At 44.4% G+C, this 17,650-nt stretch overlaps 10 non-coding genes across 10 annotated transcripts; all 10 read left to right on the plus strand.

Annotated features, from left to right (window-relative positions):
• Window positions 1–6,256: 6,256 nt before the first annotated feature.
• On the plus strand, window positions 6,257–6,329 carry TRNAM-CAU (transfer RNA methionine (anticodon CAU)). The gene has a single exon. It is a non-coding gene; the product is annotated as a tRNA-Met (tRNA).
• A 383-nt stretch (window positions 6,330–6,712) lies between these two features.
• Window positions 6,713–6,785, plus strand: TRNAM-CAU (transfer RNA methionine (anticodon CAU)). Its single transcript has one exon. It is a non-coding gene; the product is annotated as a tRNA-Met (tRNA).
• Window positions 6,786–7,168: 383 nt separating this feature from the next.
• Window positions 7,169–7,241, plus strand: TRNAM-CAU (transfer RNA methionine (anticodon CAU)). Its single transcript has one exon. It is a non-coding gene; the product is annotated as a tRNA-Met (tRNA).
• A 383-nt stretch (window positions 7,242–7,624) lies between these two features.
• On the plus strand, window positions 7,625–7,697 carry TRNAM-CAU (transfer RNA methionine (anticodon CAU)). The gene has a single exon. It is a non-coding gene; the product is annotated as a tRNA-Met (tRNA).
• Window positions 7,698–8,080: 383 nt separating this feature from the next.
• Window positions 8,081–8,153, plus strand: TRNAM-CAU (transfer RNA methionine (anticodon CAU)). Its single transcript has one exon. It is a non-coding gene; the product is annotated as a tRNA-Met (tRNA).
• Window positions 8,154–8,536: 383 nt separating this feature from the next.
• Window positions 8,537–8,609, plus strand: TRNAM-CAU (transfer RNA methionine (anticodon CAU)). Its single transcript has one exon. It is a non-coding gene; the product is annotated as a tRNA-Met (tRNA).
• A 383-nt stretch (window positions 8,610–8,992) lies between these two features.
• On the plus strand, window positions 8,993–9,065 carry TRNAM-CAU (transfer RNA methionine (anticodon CAU)). The gene has a single exon. It is a non-coding gene; the product is annotated as a tRNA-Met (tRNA).
• Window positions 9,066–9,448: 383 nt separating this feature from the next.
• TRNAM-CAU (transfer RNA methionine (anticodon CAU)) lies at window positions 9,449–9,521 on the plus strand. Its single transcript has one exon. It is a non-coding gene; the product is annotated as a tRNA-Met (tRNA).
• Window positions 9,522–9,904: 383 nt separating this feature from the next.
• TRNAM-CAU (transfer RNA methionine (anticodon CAU)) lies at window positions 9,905–9,977 on the plus strand. The gene has a single exon. It is a non-coding gene; the product is annotated as a tRNA-Met (tRNA).
• Window positions 9,978–10,360: 383 nt separating this feature from the next.
• TRNAM-CAU (transfer RNA methionine (anticodon CAU)) lies at window positions 10,361–10,433 on the plus strand. The gene has a single exon. It is a non-coding gene; the product is annotated as a tRNA-Met (tRNA).
• Window positions 10,434–17,650: the final 7,217 nt, after the last annotated feature.

Here is a 17,650-nt window from a genome sequence, read left to right on the forward strand (position 1 = left end):
ACGGCTAAGAGGGACGAACGAGTGCCGCTATAAGAAGCTTCGCCCCTAAAGAATTGCAACACGGTCGCGTTCCCTGAGCACACTCCGCATAACGTCGATTCCCAGGTACGTGCAATCGGCCGAATTCTTTAGCTCTTATCACATAGTTCTATTTTTATGCTAATACAGTATGCTTTTGTGTTTTTTTTCTCTTCGTCTAGGTTAGATTATGTTGGTGTCACTCATGTGCATTAACAACAGTGTATGCAACTACTTCTCTATAGTAATTATGGTTCAAATTCTGTTTATTTACCTTCTCTACCAATGTTCTTTAAATGCATTATGTATAAGTTCTCTGTGTAAACCCCCTACTTACTGAAATACCTGAATGGCGCTGTGAGTATGAGTGTAAATAAAAATAAAAAAGCAGCTTTTAGGAGTTCTTGTCTCTAGAGACATCAAGATTATTATTATTATTATTATTATTATTATTGTTATTGTTATTGTTGTTGTTGTTGTTGTTGTTGTTGTTGTTGTTGTTGTTGTTGTTGTTGTTGTTGTTGTTGTTGTTGTTGTTGTTGTTGTTGTTGTTGTTGTTGTTGTTGTTGTTGTTGTTGTTGTTGTTGTAGATTCGCTAATCAAGTGTCGCTTCGGCTATTATTATTACTATTACGTTACCCTAGCTGTTCATACACTTCGCTAAAACATGCGCAATAGTTCTCTTCATTTTAAATTAGACTTAGACTTGCTACATTGTGGCTACCTCACATCATGGGCGTTCGATTCATGCATCAGATAGAAATGTTCTCGACGTACCAAGATCTCTCGATGAGAAACAGAGGCAAGTTTTCTTCTTCATTTTGGACACCTTGTATGTTTTTTCTACTTTCCCTAGCAAAAAGTTTCGTGAACTAAGTCAAAGCGCCCTGATATTCTTTACTTCTTCTTTTTTATGTATGTTCGCTCGACACTTCTGCGCTGACGTTCGCTCACCTATCAATTTGAGCGTCAAGTCAGTCGCAGCACTTCATGTAGCATTAGGCACGACGCGAAGCGCCAGCTAGAGCCGCCGAACCTCATCTCGCATGGCGAAATTCCAGCGACTTGTCTTGTTTTTCCGCTACCTACATTTAAATTTATATTTAATGATTTCTCGCCTGCTACCGCGATGGTCTAAACCTCTATCCTGATGTTATGTCTTTTTTCCTTATCTCCTGTCTCAATCTTCTACTCGCGGCTTTGCTTCTAGCCTCCGGCGGAGACATGAAATTAAACGACTGACGACTCGCCGTTATTGGGTCTTCTACTTTGGTAGTACTTTACATTAGTGCCACTTCAGTAATAATTTAGTACAACTTTGGTACTACTTCAGTATTGCTTTAGTAATGAACCAGGTAAATCCTATAACCGGCATTACTTTCTCATGCTTCAAACTCTAGAGCAACAAGGGACGCTTCGCTTAGGTTACGTACATCACTGAATCCTCTTTTTTTTTCCTTTACTTTGAGAACACTCTTCTGTGCTCTATACTGAAGTGATGAGCTGACGTATGCATGAACCAGACTGCAGCAGCAGCGGGACGTGGTGACTTACGAGCAGCGGAGACAAGCGGAGTCTGCGGCGGTACAGGAGGCCTCGACAAGAATTTCAATTACCGGCGAGCATTTGTCAGGGTGATTTTCGGAGCGCTAGAGGCAGACATGTTGAGCGAGTGTTCTCCGCAATGCGTTGTCTGCGTAGCGCTAGCTCGTAGGAGAATATACATGGCCCTTTGAGATGTGTGGGAAGTAGCCGTAAAAGGCTAAAGCGCGCTCACCAACTACGTCCTTTGCGTGATTTAGTCCCGGGGTACAGCGATTGTTTACTGCATTTTAGCATTTTCTATTGACAAATGCGTAACCAAAGCTAACGTAAAGCCCATACTCCGATCCTTGGCAGTCGGTGGTGACACGCCTTTACTGTACGAAAGCGTAATGATGATGATTAATACTGTTCTATATATCTATGACGTCCATGTGGACCCTATTGGGCTGCATCTGTTGCCGTGTAAAAGGATTACTGGATAACTTTCTCCAAAATATGGGCGTGCGCCTTCACCCAAGCACGCTTTTTTGCAGACGGTGGTCAGACAGCCGAATGTTGATAAATTTGTTGAACTTGCTTGGCCAAACTGTGCTGTCAGCAACGCGTTAGCGACGCTATCGCTATTGCGTTTATAATTTTCGTCTTAGATATAAATTTGTTATTTGTGATGTTACAAGATAAAGTTCTAATCATTTCTATATCATGCGGTATCTGTTCTCTATTTTCTGTTATGTTCTTTTGTAGCACTTCATATGTAGCTCAAAGTTTTCTTGTATTATCATTTTTTGCATTCCTTAATAACATAGGTCCACAGTGATTATCGTGTCTTTTTGTTGTTTTCATTGCCCAATAAACCATTGTTTAACTTAACGAATGTGTATCGCAATGTTTGTGTTATTTTGGGGCTCCCACTCTCATACAAATCCCTAACGGTATTTACAGTCATTACTTAATTTTAAGAAAGTACCGAAACGTCTCGAGGCACTGCGCGGACACCAAAATGAGCTCGCCGAGGTATGCAATGATCGATCATAACTTAGTTACGTCTTCAATTATTTAGTTCACACTCAAGTACTGTGACAAACGGCCAGTCCTTATCTTCAAATGAATCGGAACCTACTATAAAGAAATAAGGAACGCTTTCAATGAATAAGGTATAATCGTGTCGCGCTCCTTCCCAGTAGTGGCTCAGCACACTCGATTGGTCTCAATGTGTCTCCAGCTATTGTAGACTCGGACAAACCGTTGAGAATTTAGATGAAGCGTGGGCTAATGTTTCATTGTTGAAAAATTTATCGCTTGGGCCAATTTCCTAAAGCGTTGTTACCAAGTACTGTCCTCTTTCGCTTTCCTGTCGTTCACTCTGCCGCGGTGGTCTAGTGGCTAAGGTACTCGGCTGCTGACCCGCAGGTCGCGGGACCGAATCCCGGCTGCGGCGGTTCCATTTCTGATAAAGGCGAAAGTGCTATAGGCTCATGTGCTCAGACTTGGGCGCACGTTAAGAAAACCTAGGTGGTCGAAATTTAAGGAGCCTTCCACTAGGACGTCTCTCAAATTAATATGGTGACTTTGGGGCGTTAAACCCCACATATCAATCAATATTCCTGTCGTTCATGAGAACCTGAAATGGCCCTAAAAATAATCATCCGGTGACCATTGAAACGCGTGTTTCCCATAAGATGTTCGCAAAGTCGCGATTTTCCTGATGTATACAGGCCCTGATGTATGCTTTACATTAATAAGGCTCCCGGTCAAACAAAACTAAATATTCCAACTAAGCCCTTATGAAAAGCGTTTAACTCTTATAGGCCTCTCTTTACACCGTATACAACGCACTGGCGCGCTTCAGTTATATTCACATTCTTGCATGCATCGAAGACTAACGCGGGCGGCTAAGATCCTTTACTCCTGGGCTTGGGGCCGTAGATTCTAAAGCAATCAGCAGCAAAAACATTTTCGTTTTCCATGTTCAGCTCTTTCTATAGCTGTTTATCAGATGTGACAGAAGCACGGACACACACACGTTTTGCGTGCCGGCAAAAAAAATGCGTACTCATTTAAATAAAAAACTAAAAATACTCACCAGGTAAGGCTCCTTATTTTCTGTATTTTCAAGCACGATGGTTTTCCATTATTGTCCTAAACGCTCAAATAAAAAAACAAATATGAACTGCGTTACTACAAAGTAGCATCAAACCATGGGTTAGGCCTTGGGCCATTTACAACGCCACTTACAGACCACTGCATTATAGAGCAACAGTGAGCGCAACAGTCGTAGACTACGAATTCATCGATTACGTTTCTTTGTTATTTGTGTTATTTTCATCACGGGGGGCCGCGTAGTCTCTGTACGAGTACCTCGCGGCCCTGAGTATTCCGTTTATGCGGCGATACTCTCCGTACGCTTCTGCATACCTCTAGCACAATCTGGATTTCTTTATGTATACACATATCTCGACGTAGTTGGATCAAATATTCAAACGACGACCTCAGTAACAGCTTGGAGTTCGGTGGCAACGCGAAATACTCAAAAAAGGTGGCCAAAGTGGCTGTGATACGAGGCAATGCGCTGTTTCATGGGCGTATAGTTATCGCACCCTGCAGCACGGCCACCAACAATGAAATCCCGAAGGAGACATTGCGCGAAAGTATATTCCTTTGATGTCTCCACTCAACCACCGCGCTCGAGGTGTGTACCGCGCATGCATAGCAAAATACTCGGCACTTCTTCGCGCAGTTAACGTCCGTGGTGAGGACCGCTGTGGTTTAAGCGTGGTACGAGCAAGGAGGTATACAGTAGCACCGCGACAGCCGGCTGCGTAAGCGTAATATTTAATGGCTTGCTAGCGGTTATTCGGCCCGTAAAGCCATTGGAGATGCGTCGCGATAAAGGCATGATGTAGAGATACGACTGCGGAGGCTTGCGTTCTCGTTATTTAAGTGGGCAATAATTACTAGTCTCAGAAGGTGCTCGAACGGCGGATGCGCGCAGCCACGCTTGCATTGAACTCGGTGAGAACAGCACCTGTCGGTGAGGCGGTACACTTCAGGAATTATTACGAGCTCGAGCGTCTGCATGAATATTTTTGTGCAATATTACATTTAAAAACGTGAAACTATTCAAGGCTCCTTAACTGAAGCACCACTTCGTTGGACTTTCTTAACTCAATACTGCTAGGGCATGTTTGAAAGTTTTTTGCGAACCACTGATTCTCAAGGGGAATGTGTCACGGTGCGACATTAACGCGTTATATATATATATATATATATATATATATATATATATATATATATATATATATATATATATATATATATATATATATATATATATATATATATATATATAGGCAGGCATGGTGGTTGAGTGGCCGTAGCGTTGCATATAGTCTAGTAGATCCTCCGTGAGCGGTCACAACGTGGTTTATTTCGACGTTTCGGCCTAGAGACGTGTCGTGGGGGCCGGGAGGCCCCCACGACACGCGTAATTTAGAAGCGGGCCAGGAATTCGCATTGCACGCGCTTGCACAGCCTACCGCAATACGGGGCACCCCTATTTTTACGACGAAATGTTGACAGGGCGCGGAGTAGTTAAAGGCTTAGAACTTCCTAAAATGCCCGCTGACCAGCCTCTGCCACAATACGCGGCCCCCGTCCTTCTACGACGAATTGTTTACGGGACCCCGAGCAGTTAAAGGCTTAGGACTTCCTGAAAAGCTCTTTTTTGCCCCACACCGAACCGCCAGTGCCAGGAGGGACCGTCTGATCGGGAGGAATGCGCTAGTGAACGGAAACATACACAGACCGCTGACATCAGAAAGGTGAAGGGGAGAGGGGGGAGAGAGATGGGGGGGAGTGGAGGGAAAAGTGGAAGGGGGGCACCCGAGGGGCGTTCACCGTATATTATTTTTCTCTTTTTTTTCTTTTTTTTCCTTTTCTTTTCTTTTCTTTTTTTCTTTTCCTTTTTTTTTCCCTCTTACCTTGCCCTCTGATTTGAGATTGTATAAAGCTGAGCACCGACAAACTGTATCTTTATTCCTGATGAAGGCCAGACTCTAGGCCGAAACGTCGAAATAAACCACGTTGTGACCGCTCACGGAGGATCTACTAGACTATATATATATATATATATATATATATATATATATATATATATATATATATATATATATATATATAATGAGATATAACAGACAGTAATGCCAAGGAATGTACAGGGGAAGTTATTAACGTTATTGGAATGTAAATAAGAAGAAAGAAAAGTGGATGAAAAGTGGATGAAAAGTGGAGAAAAGTTCCTGCTTACAGTTGGTAATTTTTTCATCCACTTTTCTTTCTTCTTATTTACATTCCAATAACGGTAATAACTTCCCCTGTACATTCCTTGGCATTACTGTCTGTTATATCTCATTATTATTGTGTTAAAAACACGGAAAAACGAGCCCTTAGGTATACACTTCTTTCCCTTATTTCATTGAACGAGGGTCTCGTACTGGCAGACTTGGTGTGTTTAGGTTGTATAAGAGGGACAATTAATCAGCTGCCCGCTCATAATAAGTTCACGTGCTACGTGACGCCAAACATGCGCATAAGAGTGTTTTCACACTCGTTGTTTGGCTTATAGATGGCGCTGACTGTCGCTCCTACTTCTAAATTCACAGATAAACCCAAAAAAGTGGATGGAGGGAGTGCCGCTGTAATAGCTCAGTGGTTAGAGCATCGAACGCATAATTCGAAGGTCGTAGGTTCGATTCCTGCTTACAGTTGGTAATTTTTTCATCCACTTTTCTTTCTTCTTATTTACATTCCAATAACGTTAATAACTTCCCCTGTACATTCCTTGGCATTACTGTCTGTTATATCTCATTATTATTGTGTTAAAAACACGGAAAAACGAGCCCTTAGGTATACACTTCTTTCCCTTATTTCATTGAACGAGGGTCTCGTACTGGCAGACTTGGTGTGTTTAGGTTGTATAAGAGGGACAATTAATCAGCTGCCCGCTCATAATAAGTTCACGTGCTACGTGACGCCAAACATGCGCATAAGAGTGTTTTCACACTCGTTGTTTGGCTTATAGATGGCGCTGACTGTCGCTCCTACTTCTAAATTCACAGATAAACCCAAAAAAGTGGATGGAGGGAGTGCCGCTGTAATAGCTCAGTGGTTAGAGCATCGAACGCATAATTCGAAGGTCGTAGGTTCGATTCCTGCTTACAGTTGGTAATTTTTTCATCCACTTTTCTTTCTTCTTATTTACATTCCAATAACGTTAATAACTTCCCCTGTACATTCCTTGGCATTACTGTCTGTTATATCTCATTATTATTGTGTTAAAAACACGGAAAAACGAGCCCTTAGGTATACACTTCTTTCCCTTATTTCATTGAACGAGGGTCTCGTACTGGCAGACTTGGTGTGTTTAGGTTGTATAAGAGGGACAATTAATCAGCTGCCCGCTCATAATAAGTTCACGTGCTACGTGACGCCAAACATGCGCATAAGAGTGTTTTCACACTCGTTGTTTGGCTTATAGATGGCGCTGACTGTCGCTCCTACTTCTAAATTCACAGATAAACCCAAAAAAGTGGATGGAGGGAGTGCCGCTGTAATAGCTCAGTGGTTAGAGCATCGAACGCATAATTCGAAGGTCGTAGGTTCGATTCCTGCTTACAGTTGGTAATTTTTTCATCCACTTTTCTTTCTTCTTATTTACATTCCAATAACGTTAATAACTTCCCCTGTACATTCCTTGGCATTACTGTCTGTTATATCTCATTATTATTGTGTTAAAAACACGGAAAAACGAGCCCTTAGGTATACACTTCTTTCCCTTATTTCATTGAACGAGGGTCTCGTACTGGCAGACTTGGTGTGTTTAGGTTGTATAAGAGGGACAATTAATCAGCTGCCCGCTCATAATAAGTTCACGTGCTACGTGACGCCAAACATGCGCATAAGAGTGTTTTCACACTCGTTGTTTGGCTTATAGATGGCGCTGACTGTCGCTCCTACTTCTAAATTCACAGATAAACCCAAAAAAGTGGATGGAGGGAGTGCCGCTGTAATAGCTCAGTGGTTAGAGCATCGAACGCATAATTCGAAGGTCGTAGGTTCGATTCCTGCTTACAGTTGGTAATTTTTTCATCCACTTTTCTTTCTTCTTATTTACATTCCAATAACGTTAATAACTTCCCCTGTACATTCCTTGGCATTACTGTCTGTTATATCTCATTATTATTGTGTTAAAAACACGGAAAAACGAGCCCTTAGGTATACACTTCTTTCCCTTATTTCATTGAACGAGGGTCTCGTACTGGCAGACTTGGTGTGTTTAGGTTGTATAAGAGGGACAATTAATCAGCTGCCCGCTCATAATAAGTTCACGTGCTACGTGACGCCAAACATGCGCATAAGAGTGTTTTCACACTCGTTGTTTGGCTTATAGATGGCGCTGACTGTCGCTCCTACTTCTAAATTCACAGATAAACCCAAAAAAGTGGATGGAGGGAGTGCCGCTGTAATAGCTCAGTGGTTAGAGCATCGAACGCATAATTCGAAGGTCGTAGGTTCGATTCCTGCTTACAGTTGGTAATTTTTTCATCCACTTTTCTTTCTTCTTATTTACATTCCAATAACGTTAATAACTTCCCCTGTACATTCCTTGGCATTACTGTCTGTTATATCTCATTATTATTGTGTTAAAAACACGGAAAAACGAGCCCTTAGGTATACACTTCTTTCCCTTATTTCATTGAACGAGGGTCTCGTACTGGCAGACTTGGTGTGTTTAGGTTGTATAAGAGGGACAATTAATCAGCTGCCCGCTCATAATAAGTTCACGTGCTACGTGACGCCAAACATGCGCATAAGAGTGTTTTCACACTCGTTGTTTGGCTTATAGATGGCGCTGACTGTCGCTCCTACTTCTAAATTCACAGATAAACCCAAAAAAGTGGATGGAGGGAGTGCCGCTGTAATAGCTCAGTGGTTAGAGCATCGAACGCATAATTCGAAGGTCGTAGGTTCGATTCCTGCTTACAGTTGGTAATTTTTTCATCCACTTTTCTTTCTTCTTATTTACATTCCAATAACGTTAATAACTTCCCCTGTACATTCCTTGGCATTACTGTCTGTTATATCTCATTATTATTGTGTTAAAAACACGGAAAAACGAGCCCTTAGGTATACACTTCTTTCCCTTATTTCATTGAACGAGGGTCTCGTACTGGCAGACTTGGTGTGTTTAGGTTGTATAAGAGGGACAATTAATCAGCTGCCCGCTCATAATAAGTTCACGTGCTACGTGACGCCAAACATGCGCATAAGAGTGTTTTCACACTCGTTGTTTGGCTTATAGATGGCGCTGACTGTCGCTCCTACTTCTAAATTCACAGATAAACCCAAAAAAGTGGATGGAGGGAGTGCCGCTGTAATAGCTCAGTGGTTAGAGCATCGAACGCATAATTCGAAGGTCGTAGGTTCGATTCCTGCTTACAGTTGGTAATTTTTTCATCCACTTTTCTTTCTTCTTATTTACATTCCAATAACGTTAATAACTTCCCCTGTACATTCCTTGGCATTACTGTCTGTTATATCTCATTATTATTGTGTTAAAAACACGGAAAAACGAGCCCTTAGGTATACACTTCTTTCCCTTATTTCATTGAACGAGGGTCTCGTACTGGCAGACTTGGTGTGTTTAGGTTGTATAAGAGGGACAATTAATCAGCTGCCCGCTCATAATAAGTTCACGTGCTACGTGACGCCAAACATGCGCATAAGAGTGTTTTCACACTCGTTGTTTGGCTTATAGATGGCGCTGACTGTCGCTCCTACTTCTAAATTCACAGATAAACCCAAAAAAGTGGATGGAGGGAGTGCCGCTGTAATAGCTCAGTGGTTAGAGCATCGAACGCATAATTCGAAGGTCGTAGGTTCGATTCCTGCTTACAGTTGGTAATTTTTTCATCCACTTTTCTTTCTTCTTATTTACATTCCAATAACGTTAATAACTTCCCCTGTACATTCCTTGGCATTACTGTCTGTTATATCTCATTATTATTGTGTTAAAAACACGGAAAAACGAGCCCTTAGGTATACACTTCTTTCCCTTATTTCATTGAACGAGGGTCTCGTACTGGCAGACTTGGTGTGTTTAGGTTGTATAAGAGGGACAATTAATCAGCTGCCCGCTCATAATAAGTTCACGTGCTACGTGACGCCAAACATGCGCATAAGAGTGTTTTCACACTCGTTGTTTGGCTTATAGATGGCGCTGACTGTCGCTCCTACTTCTAAATTCACAGATAAACCCAAAAAAGTGGATGGAGGGAGTGCCGCTGTAATAGCTCAGTGGTTAGAGCATCGAACGCATAATTCGAAGGTCGTAGGTTCGATTCCTGCTTACAGTTGGTAATTTTTTCATCCACTTTTCTTTCTTCTTATTTACATTCCAATAACGTTAATAACTTCCCCTGTACATTCCTTGGCATTACTGTCTGTTATATCTCATTATTATTGTGTTAAAAACACGGAAAAACGAGCCCTTAGGTATACACTTCTTTCCCTTATTTCATTGAACGAGGGTCTCGTACTGGCAGACTTGGTGTGTTTAGGTTGTATAAGAGGGACAATTAATCAGCTGCCCGCTCATAATAAGTTCACGTGCTACGTGACGCCAAACATGCGCATAAGAGTGTTTTCACACTCGTTGTTTGGCTTATAGATGGCGCTGACTGTCGCTCCTACTTCTAAATTCACAGATAAACCCAAAAAAGTGGATGGAGGGAGTGCCGCTGTAATAGCTCAGTGGTTAGAGCATCGAACGCATAATTCGAAGGTCGTAGGTTCGATTCCTGCTTACAGTTGGTAATTTTTTCATCCACTTTTCTTTCTTCTTATTTACATTCCAATAACGTTAATAACTTCCCCTGTACATTCCTTGGCATTACTGTCTGTTATATCTCATTATTATTGTGTTAAAAACACGGAAAAACGAGCCCTTAGGTATACACTTCTTTCCCTTATATATATATATATATATATATATATATATATATATATATATATATATATATATACATATATATATATAAAAGTTATGGCAACAACAAAACAGCAATAGAGTTTAGCGCACGTAATTGCCATGCACGCTCGCAGTTTCCGTCCACTTCGATTCCCCCGAAAGCAGACGTACTAGCTGTCGTGATTAACTACCAGCGGCTTTTCAACACAACTGAATTGCAGTGAAACTAGCTTTAAGAACACCATGCCACTTTAATAGCTCCAGTTATTTTTTGCTGTTTTTTTTTCTTATAGCTGATGAGCTTCGCCCTCATAAAGTGCTCCTTTGCGCTGCAAAGCTTTGTTGCCCTGGCGCAATGACGAATTTTAAACTTTCTGCATTTCTTCATTTCATCATGAAAGCCGAAAATTTATTACGACCGTAAAAACTTTAGTGCGTAGAATGTCCACAAATAAGTATCATCGTAATGAACCAGCACGCGCTCTCATAATTTTCTTAGAAGTAAAGGTGTTTAAGCTATCAGTAAGTTGTGCTCCATCGTGCAAAACTTCTCTGGCTGGTCGGCGGGCGCGCGGTGTGGTGCGAACCAATCAATTCGATCATAAAATGAGAGCTCCAACCAACGAGGACAATCTTTTAGGCCTGCTTGAGTCAAATTTCCTTTATTGCGAGAGCAAATATATGGGCAATCTAGGCTGGATTTTGCCGCTGGTGTCAACGTCAGCTTCACCATCACTCACCGTATATATATATATATATATATATATATATATATATATATATATATATATATATATATAGTTGCTCATGCCTGGGAAGAAAACGAAGATGGGTGAACATGCTGGCTGCTCCAAGCTGGAGAAAGAAGGAAGACGACGACACTGCGATCATCAACCTGTTAGCCGCTCTGGCGCATCTCTTCGTCGCGACCAAAATAAACGACCCCTTCAGCCGTATACGTCCCGGTCCTCCTTGTGCGTAACAGATTGGTGGAGGTGCCGGGGTAAGACAAGCCCAACGACGGGAGCTTCATTACCAGGACTTCGCCGCAGCAGCCGCCTTGCCGGACTCCCGCCTGCGCCGATCGTAATGGCCCAAGATCAGCCATCTCACGCTTCAAGGCCAACTCCAATGGGTTCCGTGCCCTACTACCGAGCCCCACTAACCATCGTAGGAAAATCTGGAGAAGATGTCGATGCGTGGCTCGTCCAGTGCAAGAGAGTCAGCAAGTCCAACAGCTGGGATGCCGCGGTTCAGCTCAGCAATGTGGTCGAATGCCTTACGGATACTGCGCTCATGTGGTACGAAAACCACGAGGACGCACTGACGACGTGGGACGTTTTTGTTGCGGAGTTGAAAGCGTGTTTCGGCGACTCGAGCGTCAAAAGCAAGCGGGTTGAGCAGACATTGCCTCAACGCGCGCAGCTTACAGGTGAGACATGTACCACGTATATAGGGGATGTGCTGAAGCTCTTCAAGGTGGTCAATGATCAGATGTCAGAAGAAAACAAAGTAGGACATTTGCTGAAAGGCATAACCGAAGATGCCTATAATTTTCTCATCGGAAAAAAGCACCTGAGCTCGGTGTCCGACGTCATTCGTCATTGCCGAACTTTCGAACAGCTCAAAATGCGCAGGATTGCTCCAAAGTTCGGCCTGCTCACAAATGTTACAACGGTTGCCAGCATCGACACGAGCTCCTGCCCAAGACCTGTCCTCGAGAATTCTACAGATTGTTCGCGAAGAACTTTTTCGCTATAGATAGCAGACACATTCAGCAGTTTATCACCATTCTGTAAACGACCAACATTAATGCGGTATATGTGCCACGTGAGGCTGTGACTGCACCGCCACCTTCTACGACCCCTTGGCAATCGATGGTTTGTGCAGCAGCTGTTGAGTACAGCGCACCCCCACAGCCAAGAAGAGCACCACGCTTGCCAGCTCCTCACCATGACCGGCGCCCTCAGCGTCCACCTTCCTCGCGACGCCCGGTCTATCCCTTAATATACGGGACGAACCAACCCACTACGCCCACTACGATGTTCGACTCATCGACGAACAAACAGAGTTTGGACCTCTCACAGTTTGCTACTCCTGTGGTGTCCCAGGATATATTTCGCTATTTTGCAATCGTCGACGTGTAGCCCCACGGTATGGCCACCCACCACACTTTGCACGGCCTTCCGAACGACTTCGCGACGACCCGCGAGCAACGTACTAAGGCCCACCACAACACTCCACACAATCGTCTGAATGAGCGCATGACGACCCTAGGGCAACACACCTGCTGTCTCGCAAAGACTACTGGACACGCAGCTTCCGGAACCACTCCCCTACATCTCACAGGAGCTTGACGCTTCGACCACCTCATGTTCCACGTTCTTCTTCACCACGGCGTCGCAACACGTCTCCTTTGCCACAGGAAAACTAGCAAGCACGGCCGATGGAGGTGAGGTCGCCGGAAACGTGCTAATATCAGAAATACCTCCTGTATTGATGCTCAAGAAGAAAGTACAAGTTTTTGTTGACGATGTGCCTGTGATGGCTTTGGTGGACATAGGGGCAACATTTTCTGGCTTGAGTGCATGTTATAACGATACCTTGGGACAGAAGGTTTTATTTAAGTGGATTCAAGGTTCGAAGTTTCGCGGAGTGAGTGGTGAGCCACTGCATCCTGTTGGTGTGTGTCAAGCTGACGTGTTTCTCGGAGGCCACGTTAGCCCAACGGAGTTCGTGATTATTCTGCAGGCGACACATGATGTCCTTTTGAGTACGGACTTTTTGAAGGAGTGCGGTGCGACTGTCGACTGCCGCACAGGGACAATATTTTTGAGTGATCACGTTCCGCCAGCACTCTTGTAAAACCCTGTGGAGGGTGAGACGGCATTGTGTGTCTGTGGCGACAATATCATACCACCGTTATCAACCGTTCGTGTACCTGTTGGTTGCAGCGACAGTTATTCCGTCAACTTTGATGCCAACGTATAACCAGTGTACACCAACTGCATGAAAAAGAATGTGTTGATCCCACATTGTGCGGTGTCGATCAGACGTGGACGTGCTGCTTTATGGACTGTCAATTGCTCCACAGAACCCGTGCTGTAACCAGATGGTCTAAAGTTAGCCGTCGTCAGTGGACCACACGAGGCCTTACTGGTGACCGAGCTTAGAGATGCGCCGGAAGAGCATCATAGTCACAGTTTGGAAACGGCTCTTCTGTCAATGGTGAATAAGTCGCTGAGCATAAGTGAACGCCGAACATTGGTGAATGTACTTTCGAAGCACATTTCTCCATTTGACTTTGCGCAGAAAGACAAAGCGTTCTTAATCCCAGCTTCTCGGAACTGTCACACCATCTACACTGGTTTGGCCAATCCAATTCGACAAAAGCCATACCGTAATTTGCCATTCGAGCGGCGGATTATTAATGAGCACGTGAACGATATGATTTAAAACGGAGTCATTCAAGAGCCGGCGAGTCCATTAGCAGCTCCATTAATTCTCGTTAAAAATAAAGACGGATCCTGGAGATTTTGCGTTGATTATCGCCGATTGAATGCTGTAACAAAAAAAGACGTGTACCCATTTCCACGTATTGATGATGCCATAGACTGTCTACATTCGGTCTCTTACTTTTTTTCTGTAGGCTTATGATCGGGCTACTGGTAAATTCCCATGCATCTTGAAGATAAAGAAAAGACAGCCTTTGTAACCCCTGACGGCCTTTTCATATTCAACGTGATGCCATTTGGACTGTGCAACGCGTCGGCGACGTTCGAGTGATTTATGGACACTGTTCTTCGTGGCTTGAAGTGGAACCTTTGCATGTGCTCTCTCGACGACATCGTCATCTTTGGCCTCACCTTCAGCGAACACAATTTACGTCTGGATACTGTACTGACTTACACAAGAAACGCTGGCCTTGTTCTTAACTCGAATAAATGCCACTTCGGAGACCGACAAACCCTTGTTTTTAACTCAAATAAATGCCACTTTGGAGACCGACAAACCCTTGTTCTCGGACACCTAGTCGATCAGGAGGGAATCCGTTCAGATCCCCAGAAGACAGCAGGTGTTGAAACGTTCAGTGCGCCACGCTCTGTTAAGGAGCTCCGCAGTTTTCTTGGGCTTTGCTCCTATTTTCGCCGCTTTATACCTAAATTTACCGATGTCGCGTATCCGCTGACATGTTTGCTACGAAAGAATATTCCCTTCGAGTGGACTCCGGAGTGCGATTCCTCTTTTCGTCAACTGAAGTTCCTCCTGATGTCGCGGCCTGTTCTTCAGCGCTTCAACCCATCAGCTTTAACAGAACTGCACACGGACGCCAGCGCCATAGGAATTGGTGCCGTACTAGTTCAACGTTATGGTAACCGCGAACACGTGATCGCACACGCAAGTCGCTCTTTGAGTAGGCCTGAGCAGAATTACACAATCACAAAAGAAGAATGTCTCGCGGTAGTATTTGCGATTGAGCGGTTTCGGTCTTACCTATATATGGACGCCCTTTTACAGTCGTCACCGACCATCACTCACTGTGTTTGCTCGTCAATCTTCGGAACCCATGCGGGCGTCTAGCGCGCTGGGCACTTGGGCTTCAAGAGTATAACTTCATAGTCTCGTACAAAAGTGGTCGGCGACACGCGGACGCAGATTGCCTTTCGCGCATGCCACTGAGCACTACAGAGTGTGACGCCGATGACCTCGACCACTTCATAGCTTCTCTGTCATCAGTTTCCCAACCTCCGTACATTCAAAGATGAACAGCAAACGGACACCAGGCTATCATTGCTCTGCACAGCTCCTACAGCATGCCATTTCTGTGTACGCAACGAACTCCTGTATAAGAAGAACTTTTCCAGCACTGGCGCACGTTTCCTCCTAGTAGTGCCGGAAAGCTTTTGGACAGCGATTTTAAGTGCTATGCACGACGATCCTTCGTCCGGACATTTAGGTTCTGCGTGGACGCTTTACCGGGCTAAGGAACGCTTTTATTGGCCGGGAATGCGACAGTCAGTCGAAGTGTATGTGGCCAGCTGCACGCAGTGTCAACGCCACAAACGCCCATCTACTGCTCCGGCTGGTCTTCTACAGCCCTTGCCACCTCCAAGCACACCTTTCCAACAAGTGGGCATTGACCTCGTGGGCCCTTTTTCAAAGTCAGCTAAGGGCGATCGCTGGATAATTGTATGCGTCGATTACCTCACGCGCTACTGCGAGACGGCGCCCATACCAACCGCGACTGCCAGCGACGTCTCTGTGTTCCTGCTGCAGCACGTTATCCTCAAACATGGTCCACCTCACGTGATCATCAGTGATCATGGACGACAATTCATGGCAGATATAGTAGAAGAGCTGCTTCGATTGAGTGAGTCTCACCTTCGTCACTCGTCGCCATACCATCCGCAAACAAATCGGCTCACGAAGCGCACCAACCGCACAATTGTAAACATGCTCTCTATGTATGTGGTATCCGACCACAAGAGCTGGGATGACGTGCCACCATTTATAACGTACGCGTTCAACACCGCTAAGCACGAGACAACAGGTTATAGCCTCTTTTTCTTGATGTACGCACGACCGCTACGGCACACACTCGACACAGTTTTGCCATTCTTGGCACACGAGAACCTCTCAGTCGTCGAAATCTTCTCCCTTGCTGAAGAGGCGCGTCGTATTGCTCGTCTACGCACTTTGGCATCACCGGAAAAATTTAAGGCATGCTACGACGTCCGCCACCGGCCTGTAACTTACCATACAGGTGACTTAGTGTGGCTCTGGACTCCGGTACGAATACGTGGGTTATGCCATCAGTTCTTGGCCACATATGACGGACCGTTTGTTGTTCTCAACAAAATCACGGAAGTCACGTACACAATAGCTTGCCTCACGAGAAGTGGTAGAAGAGCCGCTAAAACCCAAGCAGTCCATATTGCTCGACCGAAGTTGTACACACCAAGGTGAATTAATTACCTCGCCCGGTGGGCTTCGTCTTCGAGGGGAGGAATGTTGCACATGCCTGGGAAGAAAACGAAGATGGGTGAACATGCTGGCTGCCCCACGCTGGAGAATTAAAGACGACGACGACACTGCGATCATCAACATGTTGGCCGCTCCGGCGCTTCTCTTCGCGACCAAAATAAACGGCCCCTTCAGCTGTATACGTCCTGGTCCTCCTTGTGTGTAACAATATAAACACGCAAGAAAAAAAATAATCCAGAAAGAGACACTGGCACGTGGAATCAAACGTGGGACCTCTGAATTGTGAGGGCGAGGCGCTATCCACTGAGCCAAGAAGTAGCACCTCCAACGTCGAAACGGCATGTTACTATCCACTATTTAGTTCTTCGAAAGTCTGCTATCTGCTAGATGGCGGAACTTGTATATGAAGATCATACAATGAAAAGATGCGAGATGGCGTTAGTTGGGGTGTTCACTACATGAACAAATCGATATATATATATATATATATATATATATATATATATATATATATATATATATATATATATATATATATTGTCACGCGCTAGGAGCACGAAGAAACGTACAAGGTTACGCGGCTGTCAAAACAAAGAAGAACGTCTCCGCTGGCACGGGTTGCTCGTCTTCGTTTTCTTCGTTCACTGGCACAGAACTGGCTCACTGTTCGCTGATAAAGAACACCAGGTGGCATTAATCCTCCTCCCAAGAAAGCATTGACCCGATCCTCAAGAAAAATGTGCTCAGTAGTGGGTCAAAGTAGGCAACGTAAACAAACAATAAACAAAGTAGCACACGAGAGAAAATGCGTCCTGGGCCCGGTAATCGGAAATAAACGGCATCCACTGTTCACATAAAGCGTTCCCTGGCAAACGTAGAAAATTCGCATCACCGCGTAAAGTATGGTTTTAGGCGGACGACGTGTACAGTCTCTGGGCGTGGTAACCTGCGCTGGGATGATGGTGAGCCTCCGTCTGGAACCACTTCGTAGTTGGCGTCGCTCACACGTCTGAGTACTTTGTAAGGTCCAAAATACTTCTTCAAGAGTTTCTCACTGAGACCTTGCCCCTAATG

This window comes from Rhipicephalus microplus, chromosome 2 (assembly GCF_043290135.1).
Source record: "Rhipicephalus microplus isolate Deutch F79 chromosome 2, USDA_Rmic, whole genome shotgun sequence".
NCBI lineage: Eukaryota > Metazoa > Arthropoda > Arachnida > Ixodida > Ixodidae > Rhipicephalus > Rhipicephalus microplus.